General features: G+C 47.2%; 1 protein-coding gene across 3 annotated transcripts in view; it reads right to left on the bottom strand.

Annotated features, from left to right (window-relative positions):
• The window catches only part of METTL21C (methyltransferase 21C, AARS1 lysine), a 50,035-nt gene that overhangs the window by 18,440 nt on the left and 13,035 nt on the right, over nucleotides 1-18,560 (bottom strand). The window contains exon 1 of one of the 3 annotated variants that reach the window (XM_053308624.1): nucleotides 4,424-4,554. The exons of 1 other annotated variant lie outside the window; for it this stretch is intronic. The gene's annotated coding sequence lies outside the window, so the exon portion shown is untranslated. Of the gene's footprint in view, nucleotides 1-4,423; nucleotides 4,555-18,560 lie in introns of those variants that run through there. One more of the 3 variants, XM_053308626.1, reaches the window with a different exon arrangement.

Raw genomic sequence — 18,560 nt, 5'->3', positions numbered from 1 at the left:
AAACTTTTGCTCTTCCCAGAGTGGCTCCATCCCCTGAAGGGAATATCTTACAGAGCTCACACTTCTAGTCTCCCATTCATATGCAACCAGGGTGGAACCTGTTTAGCTAAGGGGACAAGTTATGCTTGCTACCACAAGACCAGAATTTGCATTGTGTTGTAATAGGCTCTGTATTGATTTTCACATTTGCACCTCATATAACTTTGCACAAGTAATTCTGCAGACAGAACATCTCTGGATGTAGTTTAACTCTTCTTGTGCAACAAGTGAAAGCACAAGTAAAACCTCTCAAATGAAAGACACCTCCTCTATACAGAAACATACAGTATCTGTGGATTCAATCCACTGTCTTCTGTTAACAAAGATACCTGTGAGAGGTTTGGTGCAACTTTTGTGGAACAATGCAGTGGAAGAGGTGAGTCAAGCTGAGAGACCTAGAAGGGAAACTGCATCCCATTCCTTCAGTCTGTGCTCATTTTTCAACGGCAAGGTTGCTTAAGTCACATAGTGTCTGAATAGGGCTTTATAGGAGGGCATATGTTGCTTATTTTGCCTGATACCCATCCAGTATATTTGCAAATAAACCAAATATTATAATGAACAGAGATGAGTGAGCTTCTCTGGGATTCTCTTGGACAGACTCAGAAAAGAATTAACATATTTGCCCCCCTTCAATTAAAAATCTCAATTACTCATTCAAGACAATACAAGGCTCAAAGAAGCAGTCTTCTGGCAAAGCAAGGAACAGATGTCTCTTATTTAGCTAAGAGGTTTGTTTTAAAAGTCTGAACCCTGGAAAATAGGGGGAGGTGTGGAAAGAGAACTCCCCATGGAACCGTCCAATCCAGAGGGACTGTGGTGAGAGGTTGACTTCCTTCCTCCCTGTTTTCCAGGGTGCACCCTTCAAAAATGCCTTGGAGCTAAACAGTAGAGATTTTTCTCCTTTGTTAGCCTGGCCCTGAGGACAATTTTAAAGGGGAATATCATGGAAAATGGGAGGATGAGAGGAAAGATAACCCCCTTTGGGGTTGACTTTCCTTCCTCTACCACCATTCTGCAGGGTGTACCCCTTTAATGCTAATTTCAAGACAAGCAACATTACCTAGCTCTGAGGCTAGTTTTAGAGGTTCACCATGGATGGACAATGGGGCAAGGACGATCAATCCCACCACAGGGACCCTGACAGTCAGAGGGTTCCCTCTTAGCAATTGAACTTTGGGTCCCTGCCCCAGCTGTCCAGGATGCACTCCTGCAAAAACCTTTCTGCTCCATGAGCCCCATGCAGTCCCAGTAACATAACAGAGTCAAGGAGCTCCATTACATTAAATAAGGAGAGACAACCCACACTCCATCTCTTCTTCTCACTTGCAGCACATAGAGTGCACCACATATGGATTCTTGGCACCACCCCCACCAATTCCTCGTGCTAGTTTTTCCATCAATGCTCCCAAACACCACACTTATCTCCCAATGATCCCACAAAATCCTCCCACAAACCAGTTCTCCCAACTTTCCCCTGCTAATCGCCTAACTACCCCATGCAAATTTCCTTTTTAGCTCCACCTTGCTCTTCTTGCTCTTCCCTCTTCCTGCCACTCATTCCACTTTCCCTACTTTTGAATAGGCAGAGGTGGGACATGGAGCAGAAAGGTTTGTGTGCTGGGAAGGTGGAAAGGGGATGTGTTATCACTGGGAGGAGAGCTGGTCTTGTGGTAAGAGAAATTGTGCCATCAAGTCAGTGTCGACTCCTGGCAGCCACAGAACCCTGTGGTTGTCTTTGGTAGAATACAGGAGAGGTTTACCATTGCCATGTCCCGTGCAGTATGAGATGATGCCTTTCAGCATCTTCCTATATTGCTGCTGCCCAACAGAGGTGTTTCCCATAGTCTGGGAAACATACCAGCAGGGATTCGAACCGGCAACCTCTGGCTTGCTAGCCAAGTCATTCACCCGCTGCACCATTAGGTGGTTCTCCAGTCTTCTGGAAGCAAGCATGAATTGTACCTTTTGCTAAGCAGGGTCTGCCCTTGTTTGCATTTGAATGGGAGACTACATGTATGAGCATGGTAGGATATTCCCCTTAGGGGCTGCTCTGGGAAGAGCATCTGCATGCTTGCATGCAAAAGCTTCCAAGTTCCCTCCCTGGCATTTCCAGACAGGGCTGGGAGAGAGACTCTTGCCTGCAACCTTGGAGTAGCCACTGCCAGTCTGTGTAGAGTTCCAGGCCTGCTCAACTTAGGCTCCCCCAGCTGTTTTTGGACTACAATTCCCAAAATCCTCAGCCACAGTAGCCAATAGTCAGGGATTATGGGAGCTGTAGGCCAACATCTGCAGGAGGACCAAAGTTGAGCAGGCCTGATTAAGCTAGATTGACCAATGGTCTGACTTGGTATAAGTCAGTGGTTATAAGTCAGTGGTTCCTACCATTTGAAGAGCAATGCAGGGCCTTGCCACAGGGCCCACAACCTGCCTCTGGTTGATAAAGCAGTATAGATTTCTGTGCTAACGGGGCAAAGAGGCACTTTTCAATGCGGTGTTTCCTTTTATGCTGAGGAGAAGCAGGGCAACTGTCCCCTATCCAGCCCCAGCATAACATCACTTCAGTGACTGTTGCTGGGGTCTACCTTGTGTTTCTTTTTAGACTGTGAGACCTCTGGGGACAGGGAACCACCTTCTCGTTGTTCTTTTTCTATGTAACCTGCTTTGAGAACATTTTTGTTTTTATTTATTTATTTATGACATTTATATACCACCCTGTCCAAATGGCTCTGGGCGGTGCAAAACAATACAAATAAAATCCACCAATCAACCTTTTAAAAAACAAAACAAAACATCATTACAGAACAATTTAAAAACAGCACAAATCCATCTATATATTTAATTCTCTTTGGACATGCGTGCCCAGAATTTGGCGGCAGAACTCTCGCGACACGCTGCGAGAGTTCCAAAGTGAGGACTGAGGAGGAGAGGGGGAAGAAAGTGCTGGCAGTGGCCACTGGCTGGCAGGTGGAGGACGGGGGAGAGAAAGGTGGCGGCGGGCAGCAGGCGGGGGAGACAAAGGCGGTGGTGGGTGGGGGGGAGAGAAAGGCGGTGGCGGGCAGTGGTCGGGGGGAGAGAAAGAAGGCGGCGGGCAGCGAATGAGGGAGAGAGGTGGCGGGCAGCAGGGGGAGAGAAAGGCGGCGGCGGGTGGGGGGAGAGAAAGGCAGCGGGCGGTGGGGAGAAAGGCGGTGGCAGCGGGCAGTGGGGAGAAAGGCGGTGGCGGGCTTGGGAGGGAAAGGTGGTGGCGGGCGGGGGGAGAGAAAGGCGGGTGGCGGGCGGGGGGAGAGAAAGGCGGTGGGCAGCGGGTGGGGGAGAGAAAGACGGGCAGCGGGTGGGGGGAGAGAAATGCGGCAGCGGGCAAGGAGAGAGAAAGGCGGCAGCGGGCAGCAGGTGGACGGGAGTGAGAAAAAACAGTGGCGGGGCCCTTCTTGGCTGCCCGCCGCAGCTCTGTGTGGGGGGAGGAATGGGAGGGGAGGAGGGCTGGAGAGCATGGGCCGGAGGGAAGGGGAAGAGAGGAGAGACGGGGCAGGAGGAAGAGGGAGGGGGAAACAGCCAGCTCCGAAGGACCGCATAGATGCTCTCTGCGGGGTTGGCTATAACAATTAAAACATGTAAAACAGTGACACTGTTATAACAGAAAAAACAACAACATATAGCAGGAGCGGATTATGTGAAGAAGCTGGTTTGTTGGTACTTGAACTAGCACTGTAAGAGGATATGACTAATCTGAAGGAATGGCTCTTATAGCCAAGCTAGAAGTTATGCAGACGTTCTATGACTGGAGTTCCCCATGTCTTTTTCTTTTCCAAAAAGCGGTCGCAGGAGGGAATCTAATTTAGGCTGAGGCCTCACTGCAGGGGGAAGAGGAGTTAATCCTTTGCCCTCATGCTGCAACCTTGAAGCAAATTCCAGTGCCCCTCAAGCTTCTGCTACTAGCCCTGAAGGAAAAGCTTACAAGCACCCATATGTATGCTTGCATATTTTCTTCTTTATGCTAACAGCAGTTTCAAGAGGCTGATTTGAATCAAGAAGCAGCACAGAGGCAACAAATTAACCCCAAGCACATCCCCACCCAATCCTGTGCTGAGACCGCAATCTATTCAACGTTGGGTCCCCAGATGTTATTGGACCTCAACTCCCATAATCCCCAGCCCCAGTGGCCTTTGGTTGGGGATTATGGGAGCTGAAGACCAATAACATCTGGGGACCCAACGTTGAGAATCCCTGACTAGATCACACCCCACCATAATCCTAGCTGGTGGGTACCCACCCCCCCGCCGCCACTGGAAAAAGACACGAGAAACCCCTTCATTGAGCCCCACGCAACATCTGATTTGCCCCATAATTGCTGGTTAAAAACTGGAGTGGGAAAAGAGCACATTACCTGAACGTTTTCTCGCTGGAATTAATTCATGTAGATAGAAGGTTGCCCTGCATGTCTTTACCTAGGTGTTGACATTAAATGCAGCCGTTTTTAGACCTGTAGTCAGCTGCATACTGCAATGTCAAATTTACACTGGGGATAAATTAATAAACAAGTCATATTATTGGAGATTAAGTTACTCTTGTAACCAGAGCCTAAAAATTTCCTGAATCAGTGCCAGTATTATGGTTGAGAGCTGTGAATAGACATATCTTGCCCATCGAGAGCAATTCCTTATTTAGGCATGTGGTTAGGAATCCATACTAACCAGTGGGCAGAATCTCCCATGTTATTGATTCCTTGGTGACATCCCCCTCATCAGCAAGTATTAAAGCAGTGTAGACTATACTTTTACATAGGAATCAATATATATTTCCCACCTTATCACCATATCATAAAACAATACACACGGTGAGGAGGAGGAACACCACAATGAGTGTCCCCCCCACAAGAGAAACAACATGTGTAGGGGTACATGGTCTAGATCAGGGTTGCAGTGGGGGCAACTAATACCACATTTCCAATCCAGTTCACACACTCCCATTCATGCTGTTTAAAAATAAAAGGAAAACTTCTGGGTCAACATATACCTTAAAGTAACATCTAGTTTGACCTTCAAGTCAAACTAGAGAGCAGAGCTGGTCTTGTGGTAGCAAGCATGACTTGTCACCCTAGCTAAGCAGGGTCTACCTTGGTTGCATTTGAATGGGAGACTAGAAGTGTGAGCACTGTAAGATATTCCCCTGTAAGATATTCCCCTCAGGGGATGGAACCGCTCTGGGAAGAGCAGAAGGTTTCAAGTTCCCTTTTTGGCTTCTTCAAGATAGGACAACAAGATGTTTTGTTTTTAAGGACAAGATTTTTTATTAAACCATCAAACTACCAAAGCATACAGTACGTTACCAAAGCACAATTATAAACAAAGTGGTTGTTTGTACATCATATATATACAAAGATTTATACACAAGGATTTTGTAACCAACAGGGTTATAAAGTATATGCAGGCAGTACTGTAACTTGGGGGGGTGGATTTCAAGGCACATCAGGTAATGGGGGGTGGTGGTTTACATCCAACATCCATTTCCAAAATTTGTCCCATTGCTGTTAGAAGACATACACTTGTCTTTCGGCACATAACCATACAGACTTTTCCAGACTTATCCACATGGACCTCTTGGTCCCGTTTCCTTGAGGGCTACTTTCTGGGACCCCAAAAAGAGGTTATATCGCTTAAACCTGAGGTTAGTTCTTCCCAAGTTTGTTTTTCCAAATCAGACCACTCTAACAGCTTGCTTACTCCCTGCCACCCTCTTTTGGCTACCACACACTCTTTTAAGAAATGTGAGTGGGTTTCCCTGAATGTCTTGCCTGGCTCACTAGCTTTCTGTTTGCAGGTGATTTTGGGACACTCTTGAGAGATTCCTGCCTGTAACCTTGGAGAAGCCGCTGCCAGTCTAGCTCAGCTAGACAGACCAATGGACTGACTCAGTATATGGCAGCTTCCTATATTCCTTCATAACAGCTAAAATATAAACTGGATCCAATCATCACAAAATGTTTCCTGCCTTGGAAAATCTTTTGTATTTTGACTTGGAAAATATTTTATACATCACATCAAAAATGTGATCATTCTGTGGGAAAATGGGGTCAATTTTGATAAAGATTGATATATATAATATTTAGGGCTGCCAACTTTTTTTCTGACAGGATTCCCATCCATTTAACTGATGTATTACATGCTGACACTTTCCCAAGCATACAAGAATAGAGAGTTCTATGGCATCTTAAAATTAACAAATTCGGGGGGGGGGAGTCTATGCAAAGAAATCTGTATTTTAAAAGGTGCCACCCTTTTTTGCATTTACTATAGCAACTACCCCTGTACAACTGTTCCTGGCAAGGAGATGCAGCAATGGAATAAGATTCGCTGCTCGGTTTCTGCCTGTTTTACAGGTAAGCAAAGCACAGAAGGCTTGCCAAAACAAAACTGGCAGTTCTAATCCTAATATGTATGTTGTGCGGGAACATATTTTGCAGTGTCACCAGTTTTGTTAAATATGCACAGAAAAGCACTTGAAATATTTCCCTGTGCCAGAACTTGTGAGTTGTTCATTTGAAATGTTTCCTACAGAAACAGCTCTGAAGCAGCAGGTAAAAAGAGCCATGGGCTTTAGTAGCTCCAAGTTCTTTCGCTCTCTCTCATCCTCTTGCAATTGGCCTGGACAATGAAATGTTTCCAATGGAACTAGCAATGAAAACCAACATGCCTTTCAGATATGCATTTCCTTTGATCCTATTACTTCTAATCTGGCAAAGAACAGCAATATGGTATTTAAAGCTTATGGAAAATGAGCCTGCTATCCCAACAGCTGTTTAGTCAGATAAAATGGGAAAGTAGCAATAACTGAATTACGGCATTAGCATAGAAATGCATTAACAGAAGTCACATCACATCTCTTCCAAGGTGAAGGACTTTGAGATGGTATGCCTGAGGTTTTCAACATCCAAAGAAACGACATTCAACATGAAGTATTCTGGGTATCTAACTTCCATGAAAATTTAGTTGCATGTTCATTGGAACAACTGAAAGAGCATTTCCATGCGGTAGGTTTTGAGGATGGTTTAAGGTGTGCCCATTCAACCTACCTGATCCACACAAGCTATTCTGCATCTGTATCCAGTCTCACCCTGACATCAAGATAATGGAATACCAGATCGTGCACGTGAACAACTCACTAATAAATTCCCCAGCAATTCATAACTCCCAAACCAAAAGTGCAAAACCTTTAGGAACATATTAGTTGGTATACAGGCGATGCAATACGCATGATAAGATGACTCACAATTTCTCCTTAAGGACCTTCGTTTATTGAGTAAAAAAGAAAAGCAGAAAAAAACAAATCTTCACAATAAACGAAGACCTTCTCAGTAAACCAAGGTCCTTAAGGAGAACTATAGGAACATACTTACACATAGGGTCAAATTGACATTACCTGAAACACAAAACTGGGGCTTGTGTATGTACTTTTTTGTTTGTTTGGTACATAGCAGTGAGATTGCCCCTCTGTACATTGGGACTGCAGTGTGGAGGAAAGGGGTTTAATCATCTGTCCCACCACAATCCCAGTCAAGATTCTCCCGTGCAGATGCTATTTGGTCTGAAATGAAATGTGAGCACATTAGATCCCACCTGTCCCATACTATGGTCTCAATCTGTGGGGGGACACCGTGATGGTTATTGGAATAAAACCACCCCATCTTTCCAGGTTAATTTTATTTATTTATTCTGCTAAGCCTAGAAATTATGACCTACCTATAATCTTTTATACCTACAGTGAGGGAAATAAGTATTTGATCCCCTGCTGATTTTGTCCGTTTGCCCTCTGACACAGAAATGACCAGGCTATAATTGGAATGGTAGGTTTATTGTAGCTGTGAGAGACAGAATAACAACAAACAAACCCTCAAAAGCCCAGCGCCCAAAAGTCAGCGATGGATTTGCATTGTAGTGAGGGAAACAAGTATTCGATCCCCTATCAACCAGCAAGATTTCAGGCTCCCAGGTGTCTTTTCACTATATGCAGGTAATGAGCTGAGATGAGGAACACCCTCTGTAAGGGAGTGCTCCTAATCCCAGCTTGTTACAGTACCTGTATAAAAGACACCTGTCCATAGAAGCAAGCAATCACTCAGTTTCCAAACTCACCACCATGCCCAAGACCAAAGAGCTGTCAAAGGATGTCAGGGACAAGGTTGTAGACCTGCACAAGGCTGGACTGGGCTACAAGACTATCGCCAAGCAGCTTGGTGAGAAGGTGACTACAGTTGGCACGATAACTCGCAAATGGAAGAAACAAAATAACTGTCAATCTCCCTCGGTCTGGGGCTCCATGCAAGATCTCACCTCGTGGAGTTGCAATGATCATGAGAACGGTGACAAAGCAGCCCAGAACTACATGGGGGGAACTTGTCAATGATCTCAGGGCAGCTGGAACCATAGTCACCAAGAAAGCAATTGGTAACACACTACGCCGTGAAGGACTGAAATCTTGCAGTGCCCGCATGGTCCCCCTGCTCAAGGCAGCACATGTACAGGCCCGTCTGCAGTTTGCCAATGCACATCTGAATGATCCAGAGGAGAACTGGGCGAAAGTGTTGTGGTCAGATGAGACCAAAATTGAGCTCTCTGGCATCAACTCAACTCGCCGTGTGTGGAGGAGGAGGAATGCTGCCTATGAGCCCAAGAACACCATCCCCATCGTCAAACATGGAGGTGGACATATTATGCTTTGGGGGTGTTTTTCTGCTAAGGGGACAGGACACCTTCACCGCATCGAAGGGACGATGGACGGGACCATGTACCGTCAGATCTTGGGTGAGCACCTCCTTCCCTCAGCCAGGGCATTGAGAATGGGTCATGGATGGGTATTCCAGCATGACAATGCCCCAAAACACACAGCCAAGGCAACAAAGGAGTGGCTCAAGAAGAAGCACATGAAGGTCCTGGAGTGGCCCAGCCAGTCTCCAGACCTTAATCCCATAGAAAATCTGTGGAGGGAGCTGAAGGTTCGGGTTGCCAAACATCAGCCTCAAAACCTTTCTGACTTGGAGAGGATCTGCAAAGGAGTGGGACAACATCCCTCCTGGGTTGTGTGCAAACCTGGTGACCAACTACAAGAAACGTCTGACCTCTGTGATTGCCAACAAGGGTTTTGCCACCAAGTACTAAGACAGCTTTTGTGAAGGGATCGGATACTTCTTTCCCTCACTACAATGCAAATCCATCGCTGACTTTTGGGCGCTGGGCTTTTGAGGGTTTGTTTGTTGTTATTCTGTCTCTCACAGCTACAATAAACCTACCATTCCAATTATAGCCTGGTCATTTCTGTGTCAGAGGGCAAACAGACAAAATCAGCAGGGGATCAAATACTTATTTCTCTCACTGTACAGTCTTTGCTCCTACAACTTAGGGTTTTGCAAAGATGCTTTGAGTGCATTGCTGCAGCTGAAAATGGACCTGGTTCAGTGGATGGGGGTCTTTTTTGTTATCCATGTCACCCTGGAAATAGGGAGGTTTGCATGAAGTTACACACAACATGGGCAGTGTTAATGGAACTGCCCTGGGGTGATGGGTGAACACCACCAAATTGTGTTCGTGCTTTGTGCGGAGAAATTAGCTCAGAGTAAAGCAGTTCCATGTTAGGATAATTTTTGCAAAGCTTTGGTGACAGGAAAATGGACTGAGAAAGAGAGATGCTGAAGTTCAAAAACAAAGAAGGTTTTATTTGAGGGTAAGGGGTACAACTGAGTAAGAGAGTCAATTAAGGCAATGTTACTACTAAAAATACATTGCAAGATTAACCAGATAACTGCAGAGAGGAAATTTAACTTAGTGTTGAATTAAAATAACTCCCAGGCTGACTAGAGAAAGGAGACTGGAGAGAAACAGACGTTGGGATTTAAGAAGAGAGCAGGGATAGGAAGCCCAGAGGGACACAGGGATTACTATACAACCTCATTCTTTCTTTAGCTCTGGAGCAACCGAAGGACCTCTTTCCTCAAGGATGGACTGGAAAGCAGCAGACAGCAGCGGGGAACCAAGGGAGTTAGACAGTTGAGATAGATCCAAAAAGTGTCTGTTCTCGAGTAGCCAACTTCTGGTAGCAGCAATTTTGGCTGGGCAGACTGGGCCTGGTGAGAAGCCTGATCTGTTGGCTGGAAGGGTGATTGGCACACAAAGCAAGACACGGCCTAGTGTAATGGCGGGTGTCAGACCTAGCATCCAAATCGTGGGTGACTCACACTGGAATCCAAATGGATCACATCAAGGAGCACACGGGAGGCCAAGTGTAGCACAAAGAGGAGCGCACTGGCTCAATGAACCAGGGGTAATTAAAACTCAAATTGTGTGCTGGGGCAACATTCCAGTTGTCCTTCTTTCTTGAATACGGTAGTTCCGATGAATCTCAAAAGGTTCCATTGTCTGTGTTTGCTGTGCTGCACTACAACACAGTGCTTTGAATGGGCCAAGCGTACCCTGTTATGTAAATGGAGTGAATGGACGTGTAAATGTCCATTCTTCGGTTGGAAGGACCTAGTAAACTAATCAGTATTTTAATGGGTACATCTCTGAGTTTCTATCATGCGCTTAGCCTTCTACTGATAGGAAGGGAGTTTGCATTGCAGATCCTTATCTGACTTCCCTGCTGAGGTAATTGGTTTTTAGTTCATTTGAGACATCTATGGAGGGGAGGTAGACCAAAGTGGGGTCAATCTCTGTGCAGAGAGAGAGACCTTGAATGGAGACTTAACTTTTGTGACTTAACTCTAGAGTCTACTTAGATATCCTAGCATAGGGAAGATGTGAGGCTAGTTCCCTTTCAATTTTGCTTTGGCAGCTGCTAAATCTGGGGGTAACTGTTCCACTGCTTACTAAGTGACTGATCCCGATGTGCCAACAAACAAAGAACTTATGATCCCGTGAGGCTCCTGAGCATGTCAAAAGTGAGAATCTACAAGCTTGTGGTCTCAAGCATAAGAAGAGAGGTTTCTGGGAGCCCGCAGAAGATCAGTGCTAGCAACAGCAGCCATGTTTGTTGTTCATGTGCCTGTCCAAATCATGTTAAAGTGGTGTGGTGGTGTCTAATTAGAAGTTGTCTAATTTTGTGTGTGTACTGATCCCTTTCTTTCACGGTGGACATACCTTGCAGCACTTCAGGCATTTACCTTCCAACCCTGCCCCACAGTGAGATGGGAAGAAAACGCCTACAGCAATGGAACAAAGGTTCATTTAGTCTCACCCATGTGACCTTTTGTTGTATACATTATACCCCTCTTACACACAAATCTACAGTGCTTTATACATGAATGGGGCAGACACGTAAGTAAACAAAGTGGCTGCCCTCCCTCAGTTGTACTTTAGCCCTTATTAGCAGGCTAATTAAAATTATTATCCTGTTTCCAAAGCAAGCTAATTATGCGTTTCTCTAGTGCCACAGATTCCAAGTATCATTGTCTTTTCTCTGTTTACGTTTCTCAATGCACTCCCCTCTTCTCTTTGAACTCTGTATTAATAACCATTGCAGTATAGGAGATGCAGTTTAGTACATATTTTATGGGCCTGTATATTTGTTACTACCTTCTAGATGGACATTTTTGAAAGGATGTCTTTGGTCCTGCGTTCTAATTTTGAGTTTTTCTATAGCGATACTTGGACTTGTACCAGCTAACTGGCATTCATCTCGTGGCACAAAAATGTGGTTATTGTGGGCACTAGTTTTGGCTAAACACCTTATACTACAAAAATAGAAAGTTACAGCTGCTCCTGAGGCAGAACAATAGATTTATGATTTATTGCTGTGGGCAGCTTATGAGAGAATAACTCATGACAAGTTCCAGGTCATTTGGAAACCATTTTTTGAACTGTACACATTGGGATAGACTGTAGAAAGTGCTGTTGAGTGATTCTGTGACTAGACTTTTTTATTTAACTGCTTTTTAAAAGTGGGGGGGATAGAACCTAAATAGGAAAATGATGAATAGTTGCTTACTACATAAACTAGAGAAGGAAAATGTTTTATTGTGCTGTAAGATGAAATACTTGTATCATTAGTCATGTATTTGCCATAATGTATGTTGCTTAATTTTTTTATCCTGTCTGAAAAATTATTAATTTAAAAAATTGTTACAGTAAATGGAGATAGAGGGTTTTCTATTGCAACACATCATTGCTTCTTTAAAAAGCTGTGCAGATTTCAACATTATTCCCTGTCTAACACCTCCAAAAAAATAGCATTTTATTATGGACACTGGCTGACATCCAGACTAATAAAGCACCAGTGCCATGGGAGAAGCACCAGTGCTAACTCAGCTCAAACATTCATGCAGCGGGGCAGAGGGATGAGAGTGTGAAGCAAATGCCAACAACCTCCTCTTTCCCCAGAAGCACTCTGCACCATCCAAAAATATGTCCCTGAGGGTAGTGCACAAAGCACTTCTGGGGGAAGGGGAAATCAACAACAATGCCTCCTCCCCATGCAAGCACCTGCACAGTGTTGGTCTTGAACTCTTCAGATGCACAGGTGCTACACTGGTGTTTCTCTTGCAGCAGTGGTGCTTCACGAATCTGGACGTCAGTCACGGAAGTCTGGACTAGGTGGTACACAAAGTGGTGAACAAGAATATGACCTCATATGATAAGACAACCAGAGGCCAGAAATGCAAAGCATAATTCACAGTGCCTTTCTACTGATATATGTGAAAGAGAAGAACCAAAGACTCTTTCCTTGGCTGGTTCAGGAGCACTGTTCCAAGGTAAGCTCTTGAACCCTGCTCTGGGGTTATTATTCTTTGGACAATTAAAAATATGATGTCTCAATAGATTCCACACTTAGGACCAAACTATACATTACTTGAAACTCATTGTTAGCAGGAAGCCTGCTTCCTCTTCCCCACTCCTTTTTTGCATGTCCACATGGGGAATCAAGGACTTGTCACAGGAGCAGAGCCAGGAGAAGAATTTGGCATTGGCGCCTGAGAACCCTGATAGGGTCAGGACAACAGGAACTAGACCTAGTGAAATAGAGAAGCTTCCACTGGTGTGAAAAGGAGGCTTCCCCATTGTTGAGTCAGCTGTAACCTGGAGGAAGTCTGAGTTCTGATGAACAAAGCAAATGCTGATGTGGCAAGCACATTCAAGGTCATGAGAAGCCTCAGTCAATTCACAGGAGATGCAAAATGCAACCAAACTGTAACTTCCCGGATCCCCACTGGATCCCTTTTTGGAAATTGGTGTTACATTGGCTACTTTCCAGTCGTCTGGTACAAAGTCTGATTGTAGGGATATGTTACATATTTTTGCAAGGCGGTTGGCAATTTCACATTTGACTTCCTTAAGGACTCTTGGGCGGATGCCACCTGAATCTGGTGGTTTGTTAATTTTTATTTTTTCCAGACAGTTTAGAAAGTCATCTCCTATCACCTCTATCTGACTCTGTCCCTGAGAAGCTCAGTTCAGACACAAGTATATGCTCAGTATCCTTGGCCGTGAAGACAGATGCAAATAACTCGCTTCTCTGCAATCTCTATATCCTCCTTAATAATCCATTTCACTCCCTAAATAATCCCTAATTATTTTAATAGTTCCTCCCTAAATAATCCATTTCACTCTAACTGACCAACTACCTCGTGCTTCTGATGTATTTAAAGAAGTTTTTGTTATTCCGCTTGATTCTTTTAGCTAAATTCTTTTAGCTCCCTCTCTGAGCTGGTGGGGGTGATCTTGGAGGTGGCCTTGGGTTCCCCCAAGCTTATTGTCTTGGGGGATTTCAATGTCCATGCTGAGGGCCCCCTAGTGGGTGCGGCTCAGGATTTCATGGCCTCCATGGGCCTGTCTCAATTGGTATCGGGCCCTACCCACATGGCAGGACATACTCTGGATCTGGTTTTTGCCGACCGGGGAATAAATGATCTGGTGGTGGGGGAGTTTGAGATAACTCCCTTGTCATGGACAGATCATCTGGTGGGGTTTAGTTTGACTGCTCCGTCTGCCCTCTGCAGGGGTGGTGGACCGATTAGAATGGTCCACCCCCCAGAGGCTTATGGATCTGCTTGGATTCCAGAAGGCCCTCGGGGAGTTTCCAGTGTCCAGAGCTGGTGACCCTGTCAAGGCCCTGGTTGATCTCTGGAATGGAGAGATGGCCCGGGCTGTTGATACGGTTGCTCCAAAATGCCCTCTCCGGCTTGGTGGAGCCCGTTCGGCTCCTTGGTTTTCCTCGAAGCTTAGGGTGATGAAACAACTCAGGCGATGGCTGGAACGACGCTGGAGGAAGAGTCGTCACAAATCCGACTGAACACGGGCTAGAGCCCATTTTAGGGACTACTCCGTGGCGGTAGGGGCGGTGAAGAAATGCTTTTTCTCCACCTCCATTGCATCTGCTCAGTGCAGACCGGCGGAGCTGTTTCATGTAGCTAAGACATTACTGCACACATCCCCCCAGGTAATGGGGTAGGAACCATCCACAGCCCGCTGTGATCAGTTTGCGTGTCACTTTGCAGATAAAATCGCTCGCATCCGTGCTGACTTGGACTCCAGAGTTTTGGCAGTTCCAGCAGACGTGCCTCTGGTACCATCTGGTCCTATTGTATTGGATTCTTTTCAGTTGGTACAGCCTGAGGATGTGGACAAGATCCTGGGCAGTGTGCGGGCAACATCGTGTGTTCTTGACCCTTGTCCTTCACGGCTAATAAAAGCTGCCAGGGAGGGGGCAGGTAGATGGTTGGAGATTATCATCAATGCCTCATTAAGGGAAGGCAAGATGCCATCGTGCCTCAAGGAGGCGATGGTGAGACCATTATTAAAAAAGCCCTCCCTTGATTCCTTCAACCTGAACAACTATAGACCGGTCTCTAACCTGCTGTCTCGCCCTTGATCTCCGACAGCGAGGAGGAAGGGGAAACTGTCAACTTTCCAGCCGAGTCAGGAGTGTCTGAGGGGCAGAGCCCGGCTGTCAGCATTCATGAAACGGCTGTGGTAGATCCAACTAATGATTTAGAGCAGGCACAACAACCTGAGTCAGCAGAAAGCGTGAGAGACCAATCGGAAGAAGAACTAGGCAATGAAACACTGACACCACAACAACGCAGGCGCACTAAATGCAGAACGCAATTAGAATCTGTTAGAAGGAGCAAACGCCTCTTGCTGAAGGCTGATAAGCCGTGAATTATTGCCAGCTGGGAGCTATCGGCTTCCACTATAAATCCTGTCACCAGCCGTCTACTCCTTGCTGAAAAACAACGTACATCATTCAGTCGACAGCGCAGTGGGGAAATGGCGCCCAGGGCAAGCTCTGCCCTGAAATTGCGCCCTCCCCCCGCCCCCAGGCCCCCACATACCTGTGCTGGCGCCCCAGGCGGCAGATCGCCGGCGGTGGCGGCAATCCGAGTGCGGCGACGGCGGCGATTCGGCGGCAGCAGGTCGCTCGCCGAGTGCAGCAGCGGTGGCAGCGATTCAGCGGTGGCAGGCGGGCGGCGGCGGGTGGATCACCCACTGAGTGCAGCAGAGCAACGCCGAGGCCTGCCGTCTGGCCCGGCGTCGCTTCCCAACTGAGCGACGCCGGGCCAGACGGCAGGCTTCGGCGTCGCTCTGCTGCACTCGGCGGGCGATCCGCCGCCGCCCGCCAAATTGCCGCCAGCCGCCGCACTCGCCGGGCGACCCGCCGCCACCCGCCCGCCACCGCCGAATCGCTGCCGCACTCGGTGGGCGACCCACTGCCACACTCGGCGGGCGATCCAAGGAGGGTCGGGGGGATGCCACTTTTTGGTCCCCCCCACATAACCCGCCGGGGTGGCGCCCAGGGCACGTGCCCTACCTGCCCCCCTATCATTACGTCCCTGCGACAGTGTTCAGCCAAGCCGTGAACTTCCCTGGCATTTGGCCAGACCTTGACAACTGCCCTCCCAGCTGCAGAGAGTCCTGGATGATACGGATTATTGGGACCCTTTTCAATCTGGCTTCCGCCCCAGATATGGGACTGAAACTGCATTGGTCACTCTAGTGGATGACCTATGCCGGGAACTAGACAGGGGGAGTGCGTCCCTGTTGGTTCTGCTGGACCTCTCGGCAGCGTTCGATACCATCAACCATGGTATCCTTCTGGGCCGCCTCTTGAGTATGGGAACCGGAGGTACTGTGTTGCAGTGGTTCCGGTCCTTTCTTGGAGGGAGGGTCCAGAAGGTGGTGCTGGGGGACTACTGCTCGGCTCCGTGGCCATTGGCCTGTGGGGTCCTGCAGGGTTCAGTCTTGTCCCCCGTGTTGTTTAACATCTACATGAAACCGCTGGGAGAGGTCATCCGGGGACTTGGACTGAGTTGTCCGCAATATGCAGATGACACTCAGCTCTATCTCTCCTTATCACCTGATCCTAGGGAGGCGGTGGCTGTCCTGAATCGGGGGCTGGAGGCCGTGATGGTTTGGATGTGGGCTAATAAACTGAAATTGAATCCAGACAAGATGGAGGTAATGTTGGTCAGTAGGAGAACCAATCGGAATGAGGAGATTTTACTGGTTCTGAATGGGGTTGCACTCCCCTTGAAGGAGCAAGTACGCAGCTTGGGGGTATTATTGGACCCGGCTCTGCTTTTGGAAGCTCATGTGGAGGTGGTGGCCAGGGGTACCTTTGCACGGCTTCAGCTAGTGCGCCAGCTGCATCCCTTTCTCGAGAAGGCAGATCTGGCCACAGTTACCCATGCCTTAGTCACGTCAAGGCTGGATTATTGTAATGCGCTCTACGTGGGGCTGCCCTTGAAGAACATCCAGAAACTGCAGCTATTGCAAAAAGCAGCAGCTAGGGTCTTATCCGGAGCTGCCCGGTGGGAGCACATCACACCCATTTTGAAAGAGCTGCACTGGCTACCAGTTTGTTTCCGGGTCCAATTCAAGGTGCTGGTTTTGACCTTTAAAGCCCTTAACAGTTTGGGCCCGGGATACCTGACAAGGTCATCTGAGGGGGCTCTGCTCCGGGTGCCAACAATGAGTGAGGCTCGTTTGTCGTGCACGCGGGACAGGGCCTTCTCTGTTGCTGCCCCCAGACTCTGGAATGATCTCCCAGTGGCTATTCGCTCCTGTCACGCCCTCAATCTCAGACAGTGAGGAGGAAGGGGAATCTGTCAACTTTCCAGCCGATGCACGAGTGTCTGAGGGGCAGAGCCCGGCTGTCAGTTTCCAAGAAACGGCTGTGGCAGATCCAGCTAATGATTCAGAGCAGGCACAACAACCTGAGACAGCAGAAATCGTGAAGGACCAATCCGAAGAGGAGCTATGCAATCAACCTCCACTGACTCCACAATAGCGGCGTCTTACGAGATGCAGGACTCAACTAGAGACTATTAGGAGGAGCAAACGCCTCTTGCAGAGGGCTGATAAGCCTTGAATTCCTGCCAGCTGGGAGCTCTCGGCTTGCACTATAAATTACGTCACTGTCTTTCTACTCCCTGCTGAAAAGCAACATTTGTCAGCCTCCGTGTCGACAGCGTGCAGTCAAGTCCGGTCAAGACGAACTTTCCGAGCCGTATCCTGTTACAGCAGCTCCGTTTTGTCCCGTGATCTTCCCTGGCAGTTGGCCAGACCCTGACAACTCCTTGGTCTCCATCACAGCTTTTAGAAAAAGTGTAATATCTTGGCTTTTTGCCCAGGCATTTATTTGATTCTCAGCTGCTGCTCTTTATAGTTTTTATTGCTTTTATGCTTTTGTTTTAAATTTTTTAATCAGATTTGTTTAATATCCCCCCCCCACTTAATATTTTAATTGTGTCTTTTTTACCATCTTGTGTTAATTTTTTTTTTTTTTTTTTTTTGCTGTAAACTGCCTTGGGATTGCTTTAATGAAAGGCGGTATATAAATTTAACAATAAATAAATAAATAAATAAATAAATGCTTCTCAAGCTCTCTTTTCACCTCCCTTATTGTCTGCTTGCATTTCTCCTTTGGCATTGCACTCCTTTAGCACTCCTTTGGCATGGCACACAAGACATCAGACTTAAGGAAAGGTCAACACAGTATTTTCTCCATTTCAAACGTCATATCATATTCTTTCTCCCCTCTCCCCTTCATACCTGCATAACCATAGCTTCCTTCTCTATGTTTGGTTTGTCCACATAGTGATCAAAAGTTGTATTTCTTCAGCTGGTGCCCACATACTATTTACCTGCACAGAGTGTTTGTATTTTTGGTGCAGCCAAGATTGTCAAACACTCCTGTTTTGCACTGTACTTCTGTTGCTTCGAGAAATTTCATTTCCTGTTTCACAGGCCTAGTCCAGGCGCGGCTCGTGAACGCACCTTGGGGGGGGGCTTCTTTAGAGTAAACGGAGCCAGTGCTCCGTGCCGCCCAGCAGCCCCCGCGGCGGGGAATCACCTCCGCCACTCACCTGGCTCCCGCGGAGGCAAGCCCCCGCCAGCAGCCAGGTGAGTGGCGGAGGCGATTCCCCGATGTGGGGGCTGCTGGGCGGCACGGAGCACTGGCTCAGTTTACCTTAATGAAGCCGCCCACTGCCCCCCCGGAGGAGAGTTCACGAGCTGCGCCTGGTTTAGTCTGAGTTG

This window comes from Hemicordylus capensis, chromosome 3 (genome assembly GCF_027244095.1).
Source record: "Hemicordylus capensis ecotype Gifberg chromosome 3, rHemCap1.1.pri, whole genome shotgun sequence".
Taxonomy (NCBI): Eukaryota; Metazoa; Chordata; class Lepidosauria; order Squamata; family Cordylidae; genus Hemicordylus; species Hemicordylus capensis.
This window is presented reverse-complemented; position numbering and strand designations above follow the sequence as displayed.